Source organism: Terrapene carolina, unplaced genomic scaffold (genome assembly GCF_002925995.2).
Source record: "Terrapene carolina triunguis isolate 2854851 unplaced genomic scaffold, T_m_triunguis-2.0 Scaffold23, whole genome shotgun sequence".
Lineage (NCBI taxonomy): Eukaryota > Metazoa > Chordata > Testudines > Emydidae > Terrapene > Terrapene triunguis.
In genome coordinates, this window is record NW_020664374.1 from 20,830,430 (window position 1) to 20,856,540 (window position 26,111).

The 26,111-nt window shown below is 44.2% G+C and overlaps 1 protein-coding gene across 5 annotated transcripts in view; it reads right to left on the reverse strand.

Moving 5' to 3' along the window:
- Positions 1-26,111, reverse strand: part of LOC113406245 (small muscular protein-like) — a 59,935-nt gene that overhangs the window by 15,250 nt on the left and 18,574 nt on the right. The window contains exon 5 of one of the 5 annotated variants that reach the window (XM_026649858.2): positions 13,148-13,268. The exons of 2 other annotated variants lie outside the window; for them this stretch is intronic. The gene's annotated coding sequence lies outside the window, so the exon portion shown is untranslated. 2 more of the 5 variants (XM_026649853.1, XM_026649854.1) reach the window with 2 other exon arrangements.

Here is a 26,111-nt window from a genome sequence, read left to right on the forward strand (position 1 = left end):
AGCTGTGTAGATGTTCCTGCTTGGTCTGGAGCTCGGGCTCTGAGACCCACTCCCCCACCCTATGTTTCAAAGCTGAAGCGCCAGACTGAGTGGAAATGTCTACAGTGCTATTTTAATTCCCGTAGCATGCGTCCTGAGCCTGAATCAGTTGACCCAGGCTCTAGGACTCACTGCTGTGGGTGTTTTTTTGCAATATAGACATAGCCCAAGAGGTTTCAATTGTTTGGTGGTGTCTCTGATGACTTCCCATTGATAGTTTGGGAAGAGAGCAAAGCTAGTCAACTGAGCCTTGCATTACCTCCACAGCTGATTAGTGAGGAATGACAGCTCCCTCTTGCTTGAATGGCACATCACTGGGGCACATCACCTCCTGATGATTAATTTCTACTCCAAGTCCAGGTAAATATTACCTGTATATACATCTCACAACGATTATGAGTCTTGACAAGTCGAGGCTTTCTGTAGATACTTTCCATGTTACTCTTTATGGACACATGCATGATTGTACATTCAACTTCAGTGTCCATATTTCCTAACTTTTCAATGCTTAGCAATACAACCTTAATGTTGTATTAACATTATAGATAATTCATACATCCCTCATGATGATAGTACAACCATAATGTTCCTTTAGCACTTGTGGTAACTCATGCCCACCGTACATTAGTTTTCTTTTAAAAGGAATGGGGTAAGTGGCCGACATCTTAAGTTTGAACCCTCTAGACTCACACATGCAATCAGTTCAAGTCACAGGAAGAGAAACTTTGCTTTTCATCCTTCCAAGGGGGTCGGAGGGGAGGAAGCATTTCCTGTTGTTTACAATAGGGGATCTTTTGTATAAGACCTTAAAAACAGCAATTCCATCTGCTTTATGTGCCCCAGAGGTAGTTGCATTGTAGTGGCACGGTATGTATATAATTTGGGAATTGTTTAGGATTACCAGTGCTATATCCATTTTATATTACAGCTGTTACTGAATTACAAAGTGCAGACATATGAAACAATAAGAAACCAACATCTGGGCATATTGTAACGCTCATCTTTTCCCCCAACTGTTTGAAGGGGGTGGTTGAGAGGCAAATTGTGAGCGTGGATAACTGATGATGAAGGGGTTTCCTTCTGGTTGGGAGTTACAGGGGCTGGAACTGCATATGTTTGTTTATAGTGGAGTGCATTTTTATATATTAAGTTGTACCAAGCACAACGGGAGTGGCTAGACAGATATTCTCTATTCTGTATGATACTAGGTTAATAAATAAAATACATTTTAATAAACCTTACGCCTAACATATCATTTACCCATGAGCTGGAGTTTCCAGTGCTCTGATATGTTGCATCATTTCTCCCCTTTAAGAGCCTTGCCCTGCAATGTGAAGGTCAATATCATGGTTGACTGGGAGGTTACAGCATTTGGTATTCCTGTTGTGCCATCAAGTTCACAACAGCACTGCATGATTAAGGCCTGACCCTACTAGATGCCCATAACACTTGAGATTAGGCATTTAAAAATTGGGAAAGGATTTAGAGTTCTTAGAGCACTATCTTAAGCTGGGCATAGTGTTCCATCATCTCCTCCACACATCCTGATTATTCATGCACCCATGCACACCCATGCACAAGATTTGCCTCCCTTCCACAGAAAATTCAACAAGAGACTTAGGAAGGAGAAGAAAACTCTCTAACCTTCCAGTGTTTTCCCCAGATTGGTTAGTATGGGGAGAGGATACAGTAACTCCTCGCTTAACATTGTAGTTATGTTCCTGAAAAATGCGACTTTAAGCAAAATGATGTTAAGCGAATCCAATTTCCCCATAAGAATTAATGTAAATGGGGAGGGCGGGGTAGGTTCCAGGGACATTTTTTTCACCAGACAAAAAACTATATTTTTATATATATATATATAGAGAGAGAGAGAGTATAAGTTTTAAACAAAAAATTTAATACTGTACACAGCAATGATGATTGTGAAGCTTGGTTGAGGTGGTGAAGTCAAAGGGTGGAAGAGGGTGGGCTATTTCCCAGGGAATGCCTTACTGCTAAATGATGAACTAGCATTCGGCTGAGCCCTCAAGGGTTAACACATTGTTAATGTAGTCTCAGACTCTACAAGGCAGCACGAATGGAGGGAGGGGAGACAGCAAGGCAGAGAGAGACAGAGACACACATCGAGTGTGTGTGTGAGAGATGCGCATTGCCCCTTTAAGTATGCTGACCCCACTCTAAGTACACTGCCTTTAAAAAGATCAGGAGGCTGAGACAGCAGCTGCAGCCAGCAAGCTCCCTCCGTCCTGAGCGCTGTCCTGTCCCCACCCTGCTCTATATGGAGAAGGGGTAAGCGGGGGGCAGGAGTAGGGGGGAGGGGGATACCCTGACATTAGCCCCCCATTTCTCCACACACACACACACAGCAAGCAGGAGGCTCCCGGGAGCAGCTCCAAGGCAGAGGGCAGGAGCAGCACACAGCAGTGTGGGGAGGGACAGCTGAACTGCCAGCAATTGATAGCCTGCTGGGTGGCTGCTGCACAGGGAACTTAGGGAAGCGGGGAACTGATGGGGGGCTACCAGTCCACCCTGGTTCCAAGCCCCCACCAGCTAGCTGCAACGGGCTGCTCTTCCTGCAAGCAGTGGACAAAGCAGGCAGCTGCCAAACAACGTTATAAGGGAGCATTGCACAACTTTAAACGAGCATGTTCCCTAATTGATCAGCAACGTAACAACATTAACCGGGATGACTTTAAATGAGGCGTTACTGTACCTGTAAGGCTGCTGGCCTGTCTGCCCCAGCCCAGGAATGACTAGTGCCATGTCCAGAATCTTTTCAGATCCTTCCTTCAGGGCACAGTTGCTTATGCTCAGAATAAAACAGTGATATTTGGCGCTGACCTGCGTCAGCAGCCAAAGAAAGAATGGCGTATCACCATAGCGAGCAATCATATGAATGCGAAGAAATTTGAACCCTGTTTCTAGACACATTTGGACAAAACTGGTGAGATGGCGTAAAGAATGCTAATCTCCATTCCACCCAGCCCTCCGCTTTGTCTGTCCCCAGCTCCCCGCTCACCTCCTTCCCTCCTCATGCATGTCTTCTCCTCTCTTGTTACTGTTACCCCACTTAACATATTATGTCAATGTAGTATTGTCTGGTTTTGTTATTGTCTGATACTGCAGCTTTGACAAGTTGTAAAATTGCTTAATTGCATAATTCTATTGGAGGTCCTGTGAAGCATGTGATCTTTGGAAAGATATATGCGCTGTAAGTCATTCACCCTCTTGGTACTTTTCATTGTCTGTTTCTTTATGAAAATCAATTAAAAAAATGAATCACAACCCACCTATCCCCCTAAAACTTAGGCACAACAGCCCTTCACAAGACCTAAGGTCACCTGATGAAATTAATAGTCAGCAGGTTGAAAACAAACATGGTCTGTTCCAAGCCCATGCTTGAGCATCCACACTGCACTGTAAACCCAGCAATGCTGTCGTGCACTTGACGGCACAACAGGAATACCAAATGCTGTTCTGTTTATTCTCTCTGAAGTATCTGGCACTGGCCACTGTCAGATCCTGGGCTAGATGGACCATTGGGCTGACCCAGTATGGCTGTTCTTATGTTACAATAACATCAACCAAAACAGCTCCCAGAGCCTTTTCCTGTTGCCTCTCTCAGGTTGTCTATGCTGCAATCAGTAGTGTGATTGCAGGTTCGGTAGGCATATGCCTGCTCACGTTAGTCTAGCTAGCACGACTGAAAATAACAGTGAAGATGCAGTGGTAGAGCTTTCAGCGTGGGCTAGCAATGCGAGTATATACCCAGGGTCTCGGCCGGGCTTGTACATCCTGCGCTGAATCCCTTGCCACCGCATCTTCACTGCTATTTTTATCTGTGCTAGTTAGAGTAAAACTAGGTAGGGTATGCCGACATGAGCTGCAATCACACATTTGACTGCAGTGTAGACATGCCTTTCCCTTCAATCCCCCTGCTTGATGACCTACTGCTGGAGCCCATCTCCCTCCTACAGCTCCTTCCAACCGAGCTCTCTCAAACCTTCATAGGGATCACCTGACCCTTTTCCTCCTGGGTTTAATAACTGACTAGGGCTGGCTGGTCCACAGCCCTTGAAGGGGCAGACCATCCTACTACAGTTCCCCTCCACACTGTGAGCAGTGGGTTCCTATCCCACAAGCCCATAGATCTCAGGAAGTCACGCCCATTTCTATAAAAGTGCTGTTTCCAAATTCACCAGCACCCTGACAATGTGACTTCGTGAGAGCTGTGAGGCCAGATACTCATCTAGCTGATGCTGCCCTTTGCTATTTATATCAGTATGTCCAACCCCACACATTTAAAAATTATTACTCTGCTCCCACCCCCGAAACTGTATGTTTTTAAATAAATTTGGAATTCTTTTTATTTGCCTCTTGGTGTTTTAGTCCTTGGGCTTCACGTTTTTCCAGGTTTTTTTCCTGCCACCGTGTGAGCTTGTGGTAGTGCCCAAAGGAACCCAACTCAAATCAAGCCCCATTGTGATAGGCTTTGCTTATACATGTAACAAAAAGACAGTCCAGCCCCCAGCAGGTTTACAATACTGGTATATCACAAGAGACAGCAGATGAACAAAACAGACAAACCAGGGGCCATGGTAAGAGTGAAGCAAATATGTCGGGAATAATAAGTAGCAGTGTCAGAATGCCAGCCGCTCAGTCATTGATGCCTAGCAATTAATGCTGGTTTTTTTTAATGCAAAAGTGCCAGATTTTTAAAGGGATTTAAGCATGTGAAGACTGGGAATGTCTATACTATGCACTAAGCTTGAGTTTTGATTTAGGATTGAGCCCACGTCCCTCTTCACTCTACACACAAATCAGTCTGACTGGAGTCTGCAAGCACTCAAGACCTGGGTCCTAGGACCCTGCTAGAGGGGTGAGTAAGAGCTCAAGTCCTACTGAGAATCGGGTCCAAGCCCTGTCATTTTGCAGTGTGGATGCAGCTCAAGCCAGAATCCAAGTCAGAAGATCTGCGGAGTACAGTATGAGCGTGTTAGGCTCAGTATTTTGCCTAAGAATTGAAATTAGAGGGGGGTGTTCAAATGTATAGGGGGGGATTGAAAAATGACTAAAAGTGCAACATAGGAACTAGTTGACCATTGGGGTGAGGAACGTTAGGGGAGTTCAGGGTGTGTGTGTAAGGAAATCCCTGAATGGCTGAGAGACCTGGGTGCAGCAATTGTAAGCCTGGGTTTACAGTGCAGTGTGGATGCTCACGCATGGGCTGGGACCACTGATTCCACAAGCCCGGGTCCCACAGATCTGGATTTACAGTGCACTGTTGATGTACCCATAGGTGCCTATTGGGATTTTCAAAATGCTTAGGTGCCTAGCTCCCACTGAAACCAATAGGAATTAGGTGCCTATGTGCTTTTGAAAATACCACTAGGTGCCTATCTATAGCATCAGGTGCCTAAATATCTTTAAAAATCTGTTCTCCATCAGCTCCAAGGTTACCATAAAGAGTTATTAGTCATAGTGCAGTATGTATGCAGCTGTTCAAGCTACAGTTATACTTTTCTGTAGCAATTATTGCCCATCTTATCAGAAAAGCAACAATGTATATCAACTAGATTCAACATTAATCTTTGGAATTAATTTTTCCAAACAGAATAATTATACAAAGTGTATTGTCTGGAATAGAAATTCACTTACAAGTTAGTACTAAGAAAAAATAATCTTTTGCTACTTAAAGATATACCAAAAGCACTCTAGGCATAAACACTAGAAAAGAAACAGCAAGTGATTATTGAAAGAAATGACATTTGCACTGTATCACTTCACTCTGTTGGAGAAGTGGTGGAACATATTCTGTGTTTACATTACTAATGCAAAGGGGAGAGGATGGAACAGAAACATTTCTCGGGTAGTCAGGGAAACCCACAAGGGCAAACTGAGAACAGCATGGAGTAAGTACTTTCTTCTGCTTTAATGCTTAAATGCAGAAACTAGCAGTTTAATTTGTACAAATCCTGTTCCTAGAAGGAGACTGAGATGATAAGAAATGCCCAGAGGCCTTTGTTGGTAAATACAACAAAAAAGTTCCTTGACATTTAAAGAAATAAACTCAAACCAGACTGGCATCTAAATGAGGTTCCCCTGTTTTGCTCTCTCAAGCTTTGGTGATCATAAATGTTTTGGATAGGAAGCCTATGAACTTTCTAGTGAATGGCGCTTTAGTGCCTCCTCCAGGTGCAAATGACTCCTACAGTTTAAATCTATCTCAGTGCCTGAATTCAGCTTCACAATTCAGACAGTGGAATTAACATTTTCCTGGATGTTTTAAGAGCAAAAGCAAAACAGCCATATAGCTTTACCTCAACCATCACTCTATGCTGAAATTCAGTTTACAATGGGAATTGTGTTTGGTGTTTAGATAATTTCATTTTAGAAGTTGCACAGTCATATATCTTAGCGATATAGCTTGGCAGGTGTATATTTATTTTTAAGCTACAGCAAAGGACTCTAGCCCTGCTTGAGTTTCAGATCTTTCAGAGGTGTAAATAAATTTGACATTTTAAGATTGCAGTAGTCAAAACTTGGTGGTCTGTTCTGACTTGTTAATGAAAACAGGCAAATTCATGCCCAGAAATCCCATTAATGCATCCAAGAACTCTCAGCAAAAAGCATCTATGCCATGTGTCGTGCTGTCTGGAGTGACTCACGACTGTGAGTGCCTACCTCAGGGCAGACTGTCAGAAACAGGGCAGACACTGCAAACTGGTGGTGAGTTCTATAATAAGATTTCACCAAGCCAGTGACAAATGTGAACTCCTGGATCACTTTACCAGTCTTACCATGGAGTCACATACAGTTCCCTCAGACTCTCCAGCCTATCTTGTTACCCAGACAAACTGAACTTTGTGATAAAAGGTCACTTAAACCAAAAATCACACTACATCAGGGTGCTCCCAGTCCCAAGAGACCAGTCACTTACCCCAGATCAATTGGTACTCCAGATCTCACACCAGAGACAATGCTGGCAGCCAGTTCTATAGTAAACTAACTAAAGGTTTATTAGCTAAGAAAAAGGAAATGAGAGTTATTGAGAGGTTAAAGCAGGTAAAATATATGCACAAGTGAGTCACAGTTTGTAATTCTAAACGGCGGCAGTGATGTAATAAACTGCCAGGTTCCCAAAAGTCTTTTCAGGGTACCCAGATTGTCTCTGGGGATCTCTGCTTTGTGTCTGCTTCCCTGTAAGAGTCCAAACAATCCAGAGATTCAGGATCTTTCCTTGAATCCATACTTATAGCTTCTTCTCACAAAAAACAAGTTGACAGTGTCACTATAATTTGATGATGGAGCATGAAGAATGCATTTTGAATTCTTTAACCTACGATCATCACACACAATTCTCTCCTTTTTTCCCTCCCTCCAGCAGCTGCAAATTTTTCAAGCCTCCCTCCTCTGTCCCGAAGGCTATCTCAGATAAGGCATCGGAAAAAGAGGACGCGAGACGAGATGTTAGCGGAAATCATGGAATCCACCCGCAATGAAAGAGCTCATCTGAATGAGTGGAAGGACACAGTTTCAAAGTATAGGAAAGATGCCAGTGAACGTGAGGACAGGAGGGACCAACATGAGGACATGAGGGACCAACGTGAGGACATGAGAGACCAACGTGAGGAGAGGAGAGATGCTCAAGATGAGAGGTGGCGGCAGGAAGATCAGAGGAGGCAGGATGCAACGCTGGGGCTGCTGCGTGAGCAAACAGACATGCTCCGGCGTCTGGTGGAGCTTCAGGAATGGCAGCAGGATCACAGAGTGCTGCTACAGCCCCTGTATAACCCCCCCTCCCCATGTTCCATAGCCTCCTCACCCAGACATGTAAGAACGCGGGGGGGAGGCTCCGTGCACCCTCCCATTCCACCCCAGTGGACAGCCCAAGCAAAAGGCTATCATTATTTTAACCTTTTTTTAGTGGCCTTTTCCTTCCCTCCGATCCTCCTCCCAAACCCCACCCGGGCTACCTTCTCAGTTCTCTCCCTCTTTTTATAATCAATTAATAAAGAATACATTATTTTTAAATTATAGTGACTTTATTTCCTTTGAAAGCAAGCTGTGATCGAAGGGGGAGGGTGGGTTGCCTACAGAGAATGAGTCAATAAAGGGGGCGGGTTTTCACCAAGGAGAAACAAACAGAACTTTCACACGGTAGCCTGGCCAGTCATGAAACTGGTTTTCAAAGCTTCTCTGATGCGCCGCGCTTACTGGTGTGCTCTTCTAATCGCCTGGTGTCTGGCTGCGCGTAATCAGCAGCCAGGCGATTTGCCTCAGCCTCCCACCCCACCATAAAGGTCTCCCCCTTACTCTCACAGAGATTGTGGAGCACACAGCAAGCAGCAATAACAATGGGGATATTGGTTTGGCTGAGGTCTGAGCAAGTCAGTAAAGTGCGCCAGCGACCTTTTAAACGGCCAAATGCACATTCCACCACCATTCTGCACTTGCTCAGCCTGTAGCTGAACAGCTCCTGACTCCTGTCCAGGCTGCCTGTGTATGGCTTCATGAGCCATAGCATTAAGGGGTAGGCTGGGTCCCCAAGGATAACTATAGGCATTTCAACATCCCCAACGGTTATTTTCTGGTCCGGGAAGTAAGTCCCTTGCTGCAGCCGTTTAAACAGAGTAGTGTTCCTGAAGACGCGAGCATCATGAACCCTTCCTGGCCAGCCCACGTTGATGTTGGTGAAACGTCCCCTGTGATCCGCCAGTGCTTGCAGCACCATTGAAAAGTACCCCTTGTGGTTTACATACTGGGTACCCTGGTGCTCCGGTGCCAAGATAGGTATATGGGTTCCATCTATCGCCCCACCACAGTTAGAGAATCCCATTGCAGCAAAGCCATCCACAATGGCCTGCACATTTCCCAGAGTCACTACCTTTTGTAGCAGCAGCTCAATGATTGCTTTGGCTACTTGCATGACAGCAGCCCCCACAGTAGATTTGCCCACTCCAAATTGATTCCCGACTGACCGGTAGCTGTCTGGTGTTGCAAGCTTCCACAGGGCTATCACCACTCGCTTCTCAAGTGTGAGGGCTGCTCTCATCCTGGTATTCTGGTGCTTCAGGGCAGGGGAAAGCAAGTCACAAAGTTCCATGAAAGTGTCCTTACGCATGCGAAAGTTTCGCAGCCACTGGGAATCGTCCCACACCTGCAACACTATGCGGTCCCACCAGTCTGTGCTTGTTTCCCGGGCCCAGAATCGGTGTTCCACGGATAGAACCTGCCCCATCAACAACATGATCTCCAAAGCGCCGGGACCCGCGGTTTGAGAGAAGTCTGTGTCCATGTCCATGTCCATGTCCTCATCACTCTCGTCGCCGCGCTGCCGTCGCCGCCTCCTCCTTGCCTCATTTTTCTGGTCCTGGTTCAGCATAAACTGCACGATAATGCGCAAGGTGTTTACAATGTTCATGACTGCTGTCTTGAGCTGAGCGGGCTCCATGCTTGCCGTGGTATGGCGTCTGCTGTGTTCACCCAGGAAAAAAGGCGCGAAATGGTTGTCTGCCGTTGCTTTCATGGCGGGAGGGGTGAGGCTGTACCCAGAACAACCTGCGACAATGTTTTTTGCCCCATCAGGCACTGGGATCTCAACCCAGAATTCCAATGGGCGGGGGAGACTGCGGGAACTATGGGATAGCTATGGGTAACTACCCACAGTGCAATGCTCCGGAAATCAACGCTAGCCCCGGTACATAGACGCACACCGCCGAATTAATGTGCTTAGTGTGGCCGCATACATTCGACTTTATACAATCTGTTTCCAAAATTCGAATTCTGTAAATTCGGATTAATCCCGTAGTGTAGACATACCCTTAGAAAGTGACCAAGTCTCTGCCCTGAAGAGTTTATGATCTAACTTGAAGCAAGATGAATGTACCAAGCAATAGAAGGGAAGGAGGAAGGTGCATGTGGAAAGAGAGCGAGTACGAGCTCTCAAAATCTGTCAGATCCACACGTCCTGCATCGTCTTTTGAAAGTTTAACACTCTTGCCTTGGACTTCACACCATCCTCTCTGCCTCATGCCTGTACAAGAGAGAGGTCTTTATAGGCTCAGGAACCTGGAGAACCAGCCTGTGCGTAATGGACAACATCGTCTCAGAGCTGGATAAGCAACCAAGCAAGGCATCGCCCTCATGCTGCTAGTTTGAACGGACACTGAACTGTCCATTGTAGAGCCATCTAGTCCATATAGGCTGTGCTTAATTTCCTTCATTATCTTTGTTTCTTTGAAACTATTACAAGTACCATGTTAATTATCACCACTTTTGAGAGCTTATTGTTCAGTTAAATATTTAAACTGTGCAGCCTCTAGCCCACAATGAGCCTTTCCTAAGCGCTGCTTGTGTGTTACAGCAGGTGTGAGGGAGAAGGCCAGGAGGGAGAGAACAGAGGCAACAAGTAACTGTTGATAGTGGGTGACGGGCATAATTCTGAACCCACTCCCTGAGAAAAAAGAAATAAAAATATAAAATCTGGCAGAAATCTAGGGAGGCACTTAACTCTGCATGCCCGTCCCCACCACGAGTCGCCTCTGGGACGGAAATACAGGGTTGTTATTTAAAATACCTTAAAATGTTGTTGGTATACAGTATATTTTATTTGTTCATACATTCTTCTTGTTTTTAATGGGAGTTCACAGCCTAAGATCAGTGACCATTTAGAAAAGAAGCACAGAGGAAGGGTCAGAATAGCATTAAAAACAGGCAGGCATTGGAGGACTAGTTGAAATTTTTTTATCATAATTGATTTTTGATGTAAAATTGGGATTTTGACTCAATGAAATTTTTTGAAAAGTGTCTGCTTTCCATAGAATATTACAATCTTTGTCAAAAAATCAAATATCTGAAAATCCTAAATGTAAATAACTGTAATGCAGATTTGTTTTTAAAAAGGCACCACAGGAGGCCCTGGCAATTACGGGCCAGTAATCCTAATTTCAGTACCAGGCAAATTGATTGAAACTAGAATAAAGTACAGAATTATCAGGCACATAGATGAATATGCTAAGTTGGGGAAGAGTCAACACAGCTTTTGTAAAGGGAAATCATCCCTCACCAATCTATTTGAATTCTTTGAGGGGGGTCAACAAACCTTTGGACAAAGGTGATCCAAGGGATACAGTATTCTTGGATTTTCATAAAACCTTTGACAAGGTCCCTCTCCAAAAGGCTTTTAAGCAAAGTAGGCAGTCATGGGATAAGAGGGAATGTTCTCTCATTGATCAGTAACTGGTTAAAAGATAGGAAACAAAGGGTAGGCATAAATGCTCAGTCTTCACAGTGGAGAGAGGTAAATAGCTGGGTCCCCAAAGATCTGTACTGGGACCTATGGTGTTTCACATATTCCTAAATGATCTGGAAGGAGGGGTAAACAGCAAGGTGGTGAAGTTTGCAGGCTGTCAAAACTACTCAAAATAGTTAAGTCTAAAGCTGACTGTGAAGAGTTACAAAGGGCTCTTATAAAACTGGGTGATTGAGCAAGATAATGGCAAATGAAAATCAGTGGTGATATGTGCAAAGTAATGCACATTGGAAAACATAATCACAACCAGACATACAAAATGATGGTGTGACGTGGTGTATCAACCTCACACTGGCCCAGTTAGGGTTAACCACACTCTGTGGACTGAAGAGGCCAAACCCCCTCACCCTTCCTGGGCATGCTCAGCCTGGAGACAAGGTATAAAAAGGAGCAGCTCAGCGCAATCTGGTCTGACTGAGGAGGAGAGCGGACATGTGTTGCAGGTTCCTGCCAGGAAGCTCCAAGAGCTCCAGCCTACAGAGGCCAACCACGCTGAGGTCCCTGCAGAAACTCTATCGACCACCATGGATGACAGAGAAGAATTTGTTCGCACCGGGAAACTACTGATGCTGGAAGTGAGGGTAGGAAACAACATAGGGAATAGAATTGTGGCAGGGAGCGACCGAGCCTGAACGCAGCAGAATCAATTCCTCAGGGCCCTGGGTCAAGACCCGGTGAAGTAGGGTGGGCCTGGGTCTCCCTACCCCACACCATACCCACATTGGGTGTGGTCACCACCCCGAGGAGCATGCCTTGAATGCCTAGACCCTGGACACTGGGCCATGCCGCCTTGAACACAAGAGCAGCCGTATAGACTCTAGCCACTGGGCCACACTGCCACACTGGCAGTTGTCTTGCCCTAGGGGCAAGAGACAGTCCAGGGAACTCTTGCCACTTGAGCCGTAACCCCTGTTTTTCATCTTTCTCAGCCTGACTCCCCATGGCGGGGTGTATCAACCCCATGACAGATGGAGTCTAAATTAGCTGTTACCACTCAACAAAGAGATTTTTTGAGTCCTTGTGGCTAGTTCTCTGAAAATATCTACTCAATATGCAGTGGCGGTCAGAAAAGCAAACAGAATGTTAGGAACCATCAGGAAAGAGATTCCACCTCATGTCCAGGCACTGTCACAACCCCTGCAAAGACCTCCTTACCTTATGCAAGTGGACATAACACAGACCTAACTGGACCCTTCTGAATGGGAACATTGATGGCGAGAGAACTTTGTGTTTCCACTGTGGTGGCACTAGCCACATGGTGTATGTCTGGTCCTCCTATGTCCTTGAACCCCGGGGTTATGCGAAACAACCATGCCCAGCCTCAGTAAGGGGGCTGAGTCTCAGCAACATTGGGAAAACTCCACCAAGCCCCCTCTAGCAACCTATTCTGGGCACCTGGCCTGATACACTGAAAATGTCCTCACAACTACAACTCCAGTTACAACTCCGGCTCTGGGATTCTGGACAGGTACTTCTCTCCCCATCCTCCCCCTGCTCCCCAAGGGCTACCCTGGCTCCAGTACTTGGCTTACCCGTACAGCTGAACTCTGCCCCTGATTTAATTGAGACAATCGATGGATCGCTTCCTCTGGGGCTGTTAGTGAGAAAACTACAATTTTGGAGGTGAAGGTTGGGGAGCACCATAAGCTCCTCTGATTCAGCCTTTTCCAATCCCTGCACCTCTCTTTGTTACTCAGAATCCCCTGGTTGGTGAAATATGATCCACATATCTCCTGGCATCAGCACACCATGACATTTAATTCTGAGTTTTGCCAGGACAACTGCCTCCTGTCTTCCAAGCTCAACCCTCAAGAACCTCAGGTCAGATGCTTTGTCCAGGCTTCAGAAACAGGGAGAGATGCTTGGGCAACAGGGAAGGCTTCCATGCTACTAGGGTCAGCTGTCACAGTTCCTGCAAAATACCAAGAGTTTTAAGATGTATTCAAAAAACAAATGCAGACATACTACCCCCTCACTGGGAATATGACAGCCTGATCAATTTACAGCCTGGAGCCAAGATTCTGTTTAGCTAAATACATTCCATCTCAGAACCTGATTTAGCCACCCTTAAGCACTGCATCCACAAGAATCTGGAGAAAGGCTTTATCCAGACTTCCACATCCCTGACAGGGGCCCCTGTCCTCTTTGTGAAAAAGAAAGACAGCTTCCTTAGACTCTGGGTTGACTAATGTGCCTAAATAAAATCACAGTGTGGAATTGATACCTGCTACCCCTGATCCCAGAGCTCTGGATTGGGTAAGAACAGCCTGAGTATTCACCAAGTTAGACCTTAGCGGGGCATACACCCTAGTCAGAGTCCGGTCAGGGATTAATGGAAAACCACTTTTCACACTTTGTATGGCCAATTCAAAAATCTGGTGATGCTTTTGGACTTATTAATGCACCTTCTACCTTTCAGCATCTAATTAATGATGTTTTACGAGATATGCTTGACCAGTATGTGGTCGCCTATTTATGTGACATTCTAATTTACTCTGAAGACCAAGTTATGCACAACCAGCATGTGTGCAAAGTCCTATAAAGATGCCATCAATAGGGGCTCTATGCTAAGCTGCAGAAATGCATCTTCGTTCAACCCACCATGGAATTCTTAGGCTACATTCTGTCCGCCAAGAAAGTCTGCAAGGATCCCTGGAAGGTGGAAGTGGTTCACGACTGGGCAACCCAGTGAAGCATTCAAGAAATTCAGCACTTTATTGGGTTTGTGAATTTCTATGGCACTACTTTATATGGAACCACTCCTGAATCCTGGCCCCTATGACCTCTCTGATGCAAAAACCCACCAAGTTTTCTTGGATGCCAGAAGCCCCAGAAGTCTCTGATCATCCGAAGGTGGCATTCACCTCTGCGCCCATCCTCATACATCCTGACCTAAATCAGCTGTTCATCCTGGAAACCAAAGCTTCCAATGTCACCATTGGGGTGGTGCTGTCCCAGAAACAGGGCCTTGACCCAGAAGTTCATCCTGGTGCATACTATTCTTGCAGTTCACTCCTGCAAGCATAATTGTGAAATTTCGGGGAAGGAGCTGATTGCCATCAAAGTGGTTTTTGAAAACTGGAGGCATGATCTAGAAGGAGCCAGACACCCAGTTCAGGTGTTCACTGATCACAAAAATCTAGAACACCTGCATTCTGCTAAAGTCCTAACCCAACAACAGCTATGCAGAGCTCTTTTTTTTTTTTCTAGGTTTGATTTTACTATCGCCTACCACCCTGGCTCCTGCAACAGTAAGCCGGATGCTGTGTCCCACAAAGGGGAGTATGCCGATGATCCTAAGGGATCTGAAGAAGAGCCTCCTGCATCCTGAAACCACATCATTTCCTCGGAGGATCATCACTATCTGATTTGTTCATGACCATACGTTCTGCCCTACCAAGTGACCCCTTCATCCAGACACTCCAAACTTCCAACACTGAACCCCAGGGTAAGCTCACACAAAAGGATGGACTCCTGCTCATTCATGGGCACATCTAAATCCCTCAGGGACACCTCTGTTTGGAGGCCCTATGCATTTGCCATGACATCCCCTGTGCCGGGCAAGGCAAAGACCACTCCCATGACACACTGGTCATTCTGGTGGCCAAAACTGTGGTCTGGCTTTCAGGCCTATGTCAGATCTTGCAACACCTGTGGTCACACCAAAGTTCCCCAAACAAAAACCTTTGAGATGTGAATACCCACTGAGACCCCCTCGAGGCCTTGGGCTAAATTACAATGGACTTCATTATTGAACTAACAGAATCTGAGGGATACCATACCATATTGATAGTAGTGCATCAACTGACAAAGATGGCACACTTCATTCTCTGTGCACATCTTCCCACCACCAACGATACTGCTCATCTCCTCATCACATGTGTGTTCTGCCTCCACCACCTCCTGGACCATATTACCTCAAACTGGGGTTCCCAGTTTATTTCTCAGTTTTGACAGGAGGTGTTCTTCTTCTTAGAGCTGTTGTCTCCGTGCATCAACTGCCTACCACCCACAAACCAATGGCCAATCAGAAAGAGTGAATCAAGTGTTGGAACAATACCTGTGATGCTTCAAAAGCCAACTCCAAAATGACTGGGCTTCACTGATTCCATACATGGAATTCACATACAACAATGAAGACCATGCCTCAACCAAACTGAGCCTGGTTTTTTTTTTGTTTTTGTTTTTTTTGCAAATTATGGTTGCCACTCCTGTTTTCACCATGCACTGCTCACAATACCCACATTTTCTGGTTCTTCAAATCCATCAAACACAGGAAGAGTTGAAACAAAACCTAGATGTAGCCAACACTGCATACAAACATCAGGCTGATCATCACCAGCAGAAGGGCCCTACATCTGCAGTAGAACAAAAGGTATGGCTACCCACCAAAGACCTGAAGACAGGCAAACCCTTATGTAAACTTCGACCACCAGTACCTAGGACCCTACCAGATCTGTAGGCAAATCAATCCTGTAACCTTTGAACTCAACTTCCCTGCTATCTTAAAGTGTACCCTGTATTCTGTGTCTCCCTCCTAAACCCTTCTCTGACAATTCCTTTCCCAAACAAAAACAACCTCTCCTTCCACCAGGCCAATGCCAAGGTGAATACCTTGTCCACAAGATCCTAGACTCCCAGATACAAAGAGGGAAGATATGGTAACTCATTGACTGGGAAGAGAACAGGCCAGAAGAGTGGTCCTGTGAACCAGATCATTATACACACGTTCCCAAGAGCCTTCCATAAAACCCATCCAGACAAACCTGGTCCTCAGTCACCCCAATGGAGCAGTGATGTCAAATCCTAGTGAGGTAAATAGAAAGGAGCATAAACAATGCCAAATTAAGTGTAAAAATGTAATAAGAAAAGCAAAAAAGGAGTTTGAAGAACAGCTAGCCAAAAACTCAAATGGTAATAACAAAATGTTTTTAAAGTACATCAGAAGCAGGAAGCCTGCTAAACAACCAGTGAGCCCCCTGGACGATCGAGATAAAAAAGGACACTTACGATAAAGTCATTGCGGAGAAACTAAATGAATTCTTTGCTTCAGTCTTCACGGCTGAGGATGTTAGGGAGATTCCCAAACCTGAGCCGTCCTTTGTAGGTGACAAATCTGAGGAATTGTCACAGATTGAAATGTCATTAGAGGAGGTTTTGGAATTAATTGATAAACTGAACAATAACAAGTCACAGGGACCAGATGGCATTCACCCATGAGTTCTGAAAGAACTCAAATGTGAAATTGTGGAACTATTAACTACAGTTTGTAACCTGTCCTTTAAATCGGCTTCTGTACCCAATGACTGGAAGATAGCTAATGTAACGTCAATATTTAAAAAGGGCTCTAGAGGTGATCCCGGCAATTACAGACCAGTAAGTCTAACGTCAGTACCGGGCAAATTAGTGGAAACAATAGTAAAGAATAAAATTGTCAGACACATAGAAGAACATAAATTGTTGGGCAAAAGTCAACATGGTTTCTGTAAAGGGAAATCATGTCTTACTAATCTATTAGTGTTCTTTGAAGGGGTCAACAAACATGTGGACAAGGGGGAGCCAGTGAACATAGTGTACTTAGATTTCCAGAAAGCCTTTGACAAGGTCCCTCACCAAAGGCTCTTACGTAAATTAAGTTGTCGTGGGATAAGAGGGAAGATCCTTTCATGGACTGAGAACTGGTTAGAAGGGTATGAATAAATGGTAAATTTTCAGAATGGAGAGGAGTAACTAGTGGTGTTCCCCAAGGGTCAGACCTAGGACCAATCCTATTCAACTTATTCATAAATGATCTGGAGAAAGGGGTAAACAGTGAGGTGGCAAAGTTTGCAGACGATACTAAACTGCTCAAGATAGTTAAGACCAAAGCAGACTGTGAAGAACTTCAAAAAGATCTCACAAAACTAAGTGATTGGGCAACAAAATGGCAAATGAAATTTAATGTGAATAAATGTAAAGTAATGCACATTGGAAAAAATACTCCAACTATACATACAATACGATGGGGGCTAATTTAGCTACAACTGATCAGGGAAGAGATCTTGGAGTCATCGTGGATAGTTCTCTGAAGATGCCAAGCAGTGTGCAGCGGCAGTCAAAAAAGCAAACAGGATGTTAGGAATCATTAAAAAAGGGGTAGAGAATAAGACGGAGAATATCTTATTGCCCTTATATAAATCCCTGGTAAGCCCACATCTTGAATACTGCGTACAGATGTAGTCTCCTCATCTCAAAAAAGATATACTGGCATTAGAAAAGGTTCAGAGAAGGGCAACTAAAATGATTAGGGGTTTGGAATGGGTCCCATATGAGGAGAGTTTAAAGAGGCTAGGACTTTTCAGCTTGGAAAAGAGGAGACTAAGGGGGGATATGATAGAGGTATATAAAATCATGAGTGGTGTGGAGAAGGTGAATAAAGAAACGTTATTTACTTGTTCCCATAATATCAGAACTAGGGGCCACAAAATGAAATTAATGGGCAGCAGGTTTAAAACAAATGAAAGGAAGTTCTTTACACAGTGCATAGTCAACCTGTGGAACTCCTTGCCTGAGGAGGTTGTGAAGGCTTAGGACTATAACAGGGTTTAAAAGAGAACTAGATAAATTCATGGAGGTTTAGTCCATTAATGGCTATTATCCAGGATGAGTAAGGAATGGTGTCCCTAGCCTCTGTTTGTCAGAGGGTGGAGATGGATGGCAGGAGAGAGATCACTTGATCATTACCTGTTAGGTTCACTCCCTCTGGGGCACCTGGCATTGGCCACTGTTGGCAGACAGGATACTGGGCTGGATGGACCTTTGATCTGACCCAGTATCACCATTCTTGACCCCAATATTGAATGAATTCTACCGGCTCCCTAGGTGCCATCCTTACCTACTGCACCATGCCGGTGCACTGAACTGCTGCCACTGACCAACAATCTTAGTAATAAATGCTACAAACCCGCAGCAACCAGGCTCCAAGCCCCTGATTGGATGGACAGGCAGCATTCTCACTGGTTACCTGGCCTATACAAAGACCCCAATAGGAAGAGGAAGCTGTCTGAGCAATAGACCATTGCCTATTGGTTGTTGCCTTTCCCAACCCTGCCTCCCCACCTCACCTGACCTCACCTTCCTAACCCGCTGACCCAGCACCATGTATTTGATCTTCTGACTACTGACCCAGGTGAGAATTCTGATCACTGCCCTGGACTGCCTCTGATACAATTGACCTTCTGGCTACCCAACCACCTGCATACACTTGACTACTGCTCTGGACTACCCCCTAGCCCTCCTTGGCCAACAGGCATTACACGTGGAAAGGGCAAAGGAGTGCACCTTCACACAGCTGGTAAATTTGGTGTTTTTCTTTGTATACAGGGTTTAAAAAGGGACATATGTAAAGTACTCAGAGTGTATGACCCTCTGAACTGTCCTGACATATGAGACACTTCTTTGAGGAAGCCTTAGATGAAGGAATATCCCAGTCCTGACAGCTTGAAAAATGTCTCCTCTCTTTCCTGAGAGAACATTTCTGCTCTTAAACATTTAATTGTACCTTCCTTCTGATAGTCCTTCCCTGTTCCCTCCCCCATACAAAAAAGCACTCAAACCCATAGATACATTGATCAATTGAATGGGCTACAGACCAACTCACAAAAGCAAGGGAATTCAGAAATTGATATCTAAAGGACAATGTGCCCTTAATTCATCTCTGCCTACCCAATGGAGGGTATAGAGTCTGTTACTGGAAAACTCTGGGACTGACACAGGGCCCGGGAACAACAGAGCGGTGACAGTGGTAAGTCTGCTTCCCTGGCTTCTGCCTATTTAAGCCTGAACATACATTTTTAAGGCTTTGTATATTTAAATTTTATTCCATTTCTATATACATTTGTGCTTGTTTAGTTTTCAGTATAAGGGCTGCATCCCCAAAGGTTTAAAATAATACCATCTATTTACTGTCATGGGTTCCCCTCCCCTGAGTTGGAGCAGTCTTGCTATGGGAGTGCTTTTTTGGTTCTTTCATGTTTCTTCAGTAAAAGCTCTTATATTCTTTGTCTGCCCCTTGTTTGCTTGCTTGTTTGTGAGGTTGTTTGGAACAGGAAGAGTGCAGATTGCACTCTTTTTTGATTGCTGTTGTTTGCTCCAGGAGTGCCTTTGTGCATCATGAGTGGCTCTGTATGGTTGTGCTGGGCATAGTAGCAATTTAGAACAAGGTTTGCTCCAAGGCAACAAACATGAACAAAGACCCAAGAGAATTAAAAGCAGAAGGATTAATAACAGTGTTATCAAATCAAAGTAAATGTTACCAAAGGGGAGAGGAACTTCTGACTACGGGCCTCAATGCTGAGGCTTTTACTCTGTCCTTGTCGGTGGCTGGGATTTATTGCATTGGTGGTCAATTACAAATGTAGTTGCACCAATGCAATCCCTAAATGTAGACAAGGAAAGCCATTGTTCGTACTGGTTTGTTTGTACTGATTTCAAGCAGAGGTTTGCTTAACTGGCTTTTGTTATCTACACTTGAGGTTTTCCCCAGAGCAGCTACAACATGCCAATGCCCAAATGTGGAATATAACGTGACACAGGCTCAGAATGAGAGAGACCAAAACATTATTCAAGTAGGAAACTTTAAAATGTTGTGGGATTCATTCACTTAATGTAATCAATTTGGACTTCAGCCTCAATTTCATGATTCTTTATTTACCATGTTAATAATTTTCAACAAGAAAAGTGACAGGACATCCAATTTGTGTGGCACAGAGGTAACCTTGGCACTAAAATGAGTGACATCCATCAAAATGAAGTACAGGTGAGATCATGCAGCTGCACCAGTTGTTGGACATCAATGGCTGACTCAGGACTAATCCCAAATACAGATAAGGCCTCAAGACTGGCAAACTGTCACTGAACCCAATGGGAGTTTGCCTAACTACAGACTGAGGGAGAAAGGAGCAAGGATCTCTAGATTTGGCTCCATATATTTAAAACTGTCCTATTTAAAGGCAATAGAATACATTCCTTACAAGTAGCCTGTATAACTTCAGTACAAAGTTTCAAATTAGATGACAAAAAATCCAAAGTACATTTAAAAAGTAATTTAGATGATTTCTGAGCGCAGGGCTGTGAAAACGTAATTAGGTCATCTCCTATCAAATGATAGGAGGAAAAAATTATGAAATGAAATGATGAGGGGACTAAGTCTATGAGAAATAAATTAGCTTGATTGCCATGTCCAACCCATGATATTTCGAATCACTCTGTCAGTTTAATTGACTACAATTTATGTAAATTTGATAAAAATGAGTTGTGCCATTAATAAGGGATTGAGTTGCATGTTGTGTGTTTGAGAGCACTTAGCCCTTTACTCTGATTAAGGTACTTACAATCTATAGTGCTGAAGACATTTTGAACTTTTATTATTTATTACAGGCTCGTCACCATAATATATGGGTGCACTGCACCTGGCTTAAGCTGATGATATAATTCCCCTGTATAGGGAGGTAAAACCACTATATAATCTCATTCATAGCTCTGTAACTATGTTCTGTTTGATGCTCTCAAGAAAAACCATATATTATGTATTTTTCTCCTGCAGACCATATAATTTCTAATGACTAAAGGCAACTGGATCCACGTGAATGGGCCTTTAAGTCCATGCGAAGCTCCATTTATGTCAGCGAGACTTTCTGTGGGAATCAGGGTCTGTCTACGCAGATCGGATTGTAGAAATGGATCCTTAGATTTTAGGGATAGATGACCACATGTTCAGAAAGTTCTATGGAGACTGCATTCCAACTGTTTTTTTTTAACTGATATAATTCATATTGCATATGTAGAGAGGTAAGCAAGAGGCAGAACAATGGCTGTGCTCCATCTTCCCACATACTCTATCCAGCACAACTGGCCAGCATCTCGGGAAGTAAGCTATTCCACAAAAGGGAGACCTGCACCCCTGGTAGCTTCCAGAGGCAGCCTATGTTTCTGGGCTTCCTTTGTAGGATACAACTTTGCACTGCTTCCAACTCAGCAGTGATTAAACAGCAAACTAATCCTTAGAAAGTTATGCAAGAACAGCACTGTTGGAAACTTAGTTTTCAGTGTATACATATGTCTCACAACAAAGGCTCAGGGCACAGTATTATGTAGTACACCATGATCGAAGGAAACCAATTATTTAATAGCCCTAATTCACGCACAAAAAATGATATGGAAGTAGGGCATTGTCTGCTTCTGAACCAATTAGCTGGAACCTTCTCCCTGTTCTGAAAAATTCTGTGTCTCATTGTAGACTGAAATGAAAAGGTCTATTTGCTGACCCCACAGCACTCGTGAAAAACTTTTTGTTGCTTAGAGTGTATTAGAACTTCTGAGTGGGGTAAACATAAAAGGCTGTAATGGAGTTACTTTATTCGGATTGGGGAGAGGTGCATGCGCATATGTTCACAACTTCAAACTCTCTGGAAAGTAGCTACTGAACATAAGAGGTGCTATAATGGGATATAATTTCTTTAAATTTTAACTACCAGTACATGCTTCTTGTCACATTTTCTATAAAATATGACAGTTCTTTGAATTATTCATCTGTGGATGTCTCATCCAATTATAAAAATTATCTGTTTAGAATAAAGACATTGTTGGTGAATGTAAAGAATTGTTTTGCACATTTCTATTAAAGGAAAAACTAATGCAACTCTTTTCCAGTGTTGAGCAAAATGCTCTGTAATCTTTGAATGTTTACTTTGAAGGTGTCAGTGCAGTTAGTTTTCATGTCCAAAATGGCAACACTCAATTATTGCCTGTTTGATTGGCTCATATAGGTGCTCCTGCCCATCAGTAGGAAGGAGTGTGTTCTGTCCCTCACTCTATCCTGTGTAACTCTCATAAAATTTCCTAGGGTCCTTCACCTGTGCTGTGGTATATAAACAGCCAAAGTCTCCTCACTCTATTCTCTACCTCCATTCCCCGCATCAAGCCATCGGATGTCATTGGCGCTGTAGGAAAACTCTCCTTGATTTGCAAAGGGGCAGAAGTTAATGGTAGCTGCTCTCAGTAACATTTGATGGGTAGTGGAGGAGAGGGAATGGAGGTTCTCAGCAATGGCTCCTGGTAACAGTCATAATCTGCTTCAGCGGCACCAGTCTTGCCATTTACTCAGCTTCCAGGAGCTCACTGCCGTCTGGTCAAGAGAAATAACATATGAAGAAATTGGTCTCTAAAAGAAAAAGATAGTGGGGGAATAATTGACTTACAACTGGAGCAGCTGGGAATGAGATTGACTGTGTCGCCGACTGATGATTTTATTGTGAATCTCATGCTATTTGGTGTTCTTCCTAACGTCTCAATGCCTGGAGACAAGTGATTACATGGGAATCTCCGTTTTCATTTTTAAAAGAAACTTTCCTAGCCCTCGTGGTTGCAGAGAGAAGCCTGAAAACATGACCTGACCATACTCCAAAGGCTCAAAAATCAGAAGGCAAACAAAAAGACCCCAAATAATTTGCTATTAATTATTATATTATTATTTTATTTTTTATTATGTATTAAATTATTTATTAATTTTAAAGCCAATGTCATAATTTTGGGAGGTCTGATATGCTTGTTGAACACTTGGGGTTGACCATACTGTAAATAGCCCCTTTAGCAGAGGAACAGGGATTGATCCTCTCTGAAGTTAACAAAAGAGAAACTAGAGGTAAAGAATGCAAAAACTACCTCAGACAAACACTGGGCTAAACAGTGAATGAGTGGGTGAGAGGCAGAGTGACCAGATAGCAAGTGTGAAAAATTGGGACACCTTTTAAAAAAAAAAAAAAAGGCAAAGGGGCATAGTTGCCTGTATAAGACAAAGCCTCTAATATTGGGACGTCTGGTCACCCTAGTGGGCGATCATGTTAAATTGACTGCCAGAAACTCATCTAGCCCATTCTTTTCCTGTATCACTCTGGACTGTGCTATCTGCCTCCTACTTAAAGTTCTTAAACAGGAGCACAGCTGCATTAGCTTGATTTCCTTTAGATCTGTTAGTCATTACACCAAACTGTTACAAGCGGCTCAGAGAGTGGGTGAGATCTGACACAAGTATCCTTTGATCTGCCTTTAGTTATATATATATTTTATATTCTTGCCCAGATCAACGGAAACTGAGAGGCTGAGGATATTAAATTATTGGCAAGACTGCTCTTCCATCTTTAGCCAGGTTGAGGACCTCTCTTTGGAGGTGTGGGGCAGAGAGAAGGCTTCCATTATGGTATTCAGGACTTTGCCATAGTCCTAAGGAGTCTCTCCCATCAGAGCACCACAGGATAATCCTATAAGTGCGAAGGAAATATCCTGGGAGTTTTTTCTGCATTATGTAAGGAGACGGGCTATTAAGACATATGTGATAGTGGATCCTTATATATGTAAGCTTGAGGTGCTCCTTGTCATAAAACATATTGCTATGTTATTTTATTTAAAGCTCAAAAAAAGTAAAAATATAAATCTTTCTAAGAAAACCTTATACAGTGCAATTTATTTTTCATATTTGCCTAGAAACTAACTCTTTCTCCCCTACTGTGCTCCTTGTGACACTACCACCTCGCCCCTGCGCAAGGGGGGTATACACAGGATGTGGTAGCATATTGCACTAGCCTCTGAAGAGACAATCCTGCCCCCTCACCCTTGGCTGCAGAGGGCCCTGCCTGCATCGCAATTACTGCAGTGCAGAAGACAACTAGGATTTCAGAACTCCATGCCAGGGAGCCCAGGGGGCTTGGGGGAGGAGTGTGTATGGAGCTGGTGAAGCTGCAGACAATCAGATCCATCAGTCATATACCCTGGTGGGGGGAGAGAGGGCAGGGGGCAGGAAGCTGGATGTACAGAGTGTGGGGGGAATGCAGACTTGTAAACTCTACCACAGCCTGGAGGTGGAAGGAACAAACATGCAGTGACTTTTTTATTATTATTGTTTATTGCCTGTGTTACTACTCAGGGTCCCGGAGGGAGGTTTCTGTAATCTCATCCTAGCTCTGAATGGCCCCAGCAGCTCAGGCATAGTGAAGTGGATAGGTTTTCCCCCTTAATCTGAAACTCCAGGGCTGTGCTGACTTATCAATATGAGCTGATGCCATGGCAGAGTACAAGCAAGGTGTAGAGTACAAATGTTAGCAGGACAAAGCGTGTTCATTAGAGAAGATGCCTAGGGTTTGTATTCTTGTATTTCAATGTTAGCTGTTTCCTCTTGTTCTGCTTAAACAGGGGGATAAAGGATAACTGTGTCTGAAAGAATGACCAGGGAAAGAAAGAAGGAAACCCTCTCAAGCACGATGTAGTTTAAAGGCAATCTATGTTGGGTAATAGAAATGATACTTTTGTACTTACAAACAAGAGTGTGATTGGAAGGAAAGTTAATGTGACCATTTAACACCACAATAGGGAAATAAACATCTTTTATAAATAATTGATATCTACACATCAAAGAGAGCCACTCTTATAACTAAGGGGTAGACGAGTCCTACTACTCGAAGGCTTATTTCTCTCAAGTGAAGCCACTGTTAGAGATGTTGCTCTGTTGACAGCTTTTTAGAGTCCAGACAGATTTCTATGGGTTACTGAGGCGGTAACCCTATAATCACCGCAATACGAAGTCTAGGGCTGCTGAGGAGAACTTTCCATAGCTCTCCCTCCTCCTGTGCTTGTTATTTGACTAAGGGTACATCTACACTGCAAAAATACCCAGAAGCAGTGAGTCTCAAGGGACTTGGGCTCATGGGGCTTGTACTACTGGGCTAAAAATAGCAGTGTAGACATACCCACTTGGGCTGGAGCCCAGGCTCTGAGACACACCCAGACTCCAGCCCAAACAGGAACATTTACACTGCTACTTTTAGCCCTGTAGCACAAGCCCCGCAAGCCTGAATCATTTGACCCTGGCTCCAAGACCTGCTGCCATGGGGCTTTTTTGCACTATAGATGTACCCTAACTCATTTCTGTAAATTAACAGTAGACTCAGTCCCAAACGTCAGGGTTTAAGACAATCTCTAGCTATTAGAGATCAGAATGAGACCTAATGTGGGGACAGATTATCCCCTGTCTCCCTACGGTGGAGTTCTTACACCTTCCTCTGAAGCACTGGACATTGTCAGCGACAGGATACCCGAGCAGGTGGACCTCAGATCTGATCCAGTGTGGCCTTTCCTTGTTTCCTAAGAGTTGTATTGTTTAATATAAACTGATTTGGGTTTTGACTGTTATATCTGAGAAAAGTTATTTGCTGCATTTCTCAAAGGAATCTGAACTTTGTCTTCACAGGAAGGTGAACAAGATGGTTTGTGCATACGGGTGACGATATAGAGAGGAAGGCTGGGGAGCAGGGCCACACCAAAGGCTGGAAAATAACAATATTGATACATGACGGCCAAACAACCTAAGGGTGCAAGGGTCTGGCAAGTTAGCCTATTAGTGAGTCAAACAACACTTCAGTGATAGGCAAGTCATATGGCCGAACACTCTCCTTAGGCCAAATTCTAGCTAAAAGCAAGACTGGTACCCAAGTGAGTGCATTTATAAACATGGCCAGAAGAAGGGGCTGGGCCTGCCACCCCACGGCCCCGACAAGGAGTTACTGCACCATGTGGTCTCCTCTTTTGCTTCTACCCACATCTGCAACTAGACTACCAATGCTGCTGCCACCGCTGGAGCTGCTCCTCCAGTCACTGCCAACCCAAAGCGTAGGCTCCAATGGGAAGGAACTGGGCCTACTGCCCTATCCCTTGCTGCTCCCAGCTG